Below are 2500 nucleotides of genomic sequence, written 5' to 3' on the forward strand. Positions count from 1 at the left end.
ACACCACTATAGACACCACTCTATACACCACTATAGACACCACTCTAGACACCACAATATACACCACTCTATACACCACTCTAGACTCTATACACCACTCTAGACACCACTCTATACACCACTATAGACCACATTCTATACACCACTATATACACCACTCTATACACCACTCTATACACCACTCTAGACGCCACTCTAGACACCACTCTAGACACCACAATATACACCACTCTATACACCACAATATACACCACTCTATACACCACTCTAGACTCTATACGCCACTCTAGATGCCACTCCAGATGCCACTCTAGACACCACTCTAGACACCTCTCTAGACACCACTCTTGATGCCACTCTAGACTCTAGACACCACTATAGACAATACTCTAGAGAACACTCTAGACGACACTCTAGACTCCACTCTAGACACCACTCTAGACACCACTCTATACACCACTTTAGACACCACTCTATACACCACACTATACACCACTCTATACACCACTCTAGACACCACTCTAGGCACCACTCTAGATACCACTCTATACACCACTCTAGACGCCACTCTAGAAACCACTATAGACACCACTCTATACACCACACTAGACTCTAGACACCACTCCAGACACCACTCCAGACACCACTATAGACACCACTCTAGACCCCACTCTATACATCACTCTAGACACCACTCTATACACCACTCAAGACACCACTCTATACACCACTCTGGACACCACTCTAGACACCACTCTAGACTCTAGACACCACTCTAGACACCACTCTAGACGCCAATCTAGACTCAATACACCACTCTAGACACCACTCTAGATACCACTTTAGACACCACTTTAGACACCACTCTAGACACCACTATAGACAACACTCTAGACTCAATACACCACTCTAGACACCACTCTAGATACCACTTTAGACACCACTTTAGACACCACTCTAGACACCACTATAGACACCACTCTAGACTCTAGACACCACTCTAGATCCCACTCTATACATCACTCTAGACACCACTCTATACACCACTCAAGACACCACTCTATACACCACTCTAGACACCACTCTAGACGCCAATCTAGACTCAATACACTACTCTAGACACCACTCTAAATACCACTCTAGACACCACTCTAGACACCACTCTAGACACCACTCTAGACACCACTCTAGACACCAATCCAGACACCACTCTAGACACCACTCCAGACACCACTCTAGATCCCACTCTATACATCACTCTAGACACCACTGGATGACCTTGAATGATGGGTAACCTGACATTACCTGTCACGGCAGGGTAACCTGATATGACCTGGGACGGCAGGGTAATCTGATATGACCTGGGACGGCAGGGTAATCTGATATGACCTGGGACGGCAGGGTAATCTGATATGACCTGGGACGGCAGGGTAATCTGATATGACCTGGGACGGCAGGGTAATCTGATATGACCTGGGATGGCAGGGTAATCTGATATGACCTGGGACGGCAGGGTAATCTGATATGACCTGGGACGGCAGGGTAATCTGATATGACCTGGGACGGCAGGGTAATCTGATATGACCTGGGATGGCAGGGTAATCTGATATGACCTGGGACGGCAGGGTAATCTGATATGACCTGGGACGGCAGGGTAATCTGATATGACCTGGGACGGCAGGGTAATCTGATATGACCTGGGGACGGCAGGGTAATCTGATATGACCTGGGACGGCAGGGTAATCTGATATGACCTGGGACGGCAGGGTAATCTGATATGACCTGGGACGGCAGGGTAATCTGATATGACCTGGGACGGCAGGGTAATCTGATATGACCTGGGACGGCAGGGTAATCTGATATGACCTGGGACGGCAGGGTAATCTGATATGACCTGGGACGGCAGGGTAATCTGATATGACCTGGGACGGCAGGGTAATCTGATATGACCTGGGACGGCAGGGTAATCTGATATGACCTGGCACGGCAGGGTAATCTGATATGACCTGGGACGGCAGGGTAATCTGATATGACCTGGGACGGCAGGGTAATCTGATATGACCTGGGATGGCAGGGTAATCTGATATGACCTGGGACGGCAGGGTAATCTGATATGACCTGGGACGGCAGGGTAATCTGATATGACCTGGGACGGCAGGGTAATCTGATATGACCTGGGATGGCAGGGTAATCTGATATGACCTGGGACGGCAGGGTAATCTGATATGACCTGGGATGGCAGGGTAATCTGATATGACCTGGGACGGCAGGGTAATCTGATATGACCTGGGACGGCAGGGTAATCTGATATGACCTGGGACGGCAGGGTAATCTGATATGACCTGGGACGGCAGGGTAATCTGATATGACCTGGGACGGCAGGGTAATCTGATATGACCTGGGACGGCAGGGTAATCTGATATGACCTGGGACGGCAGGGTAATCTGATATGACCTGGGACGGCAGGGTAATCTGATATGACCTGGGACGGCAGGGTAAT

General features: G+C 49.2%; 1 protein-coding gene across 1 annotated transcript in view; it reads left to right on the forward strand.

Annotated features, from left to right (window-relative positions):
* The window catches only part of LOC135551653 (CUB and sushi domain-containing protein 2-like), a 947993-nt gene that overhangs the window by 939191 nt on the left and 6302 nt on the right, over positions 1-2500 (forward strand).

This window comes from Oncorhynchus masou, chromosome 13 (assembly GCF_036934945.1).
Source record: "Oncorhynchus masou masou isolate Uvic2021 chromosome 13, UVic_Omas_1.1, whole genome shotgun sequence".
NCBI lineage: Eukaryota > Metazoa > Chordata > Actinopteri > Salmoniformes > Salmonidae > Oncorhynchus > Oncorhynchus masou.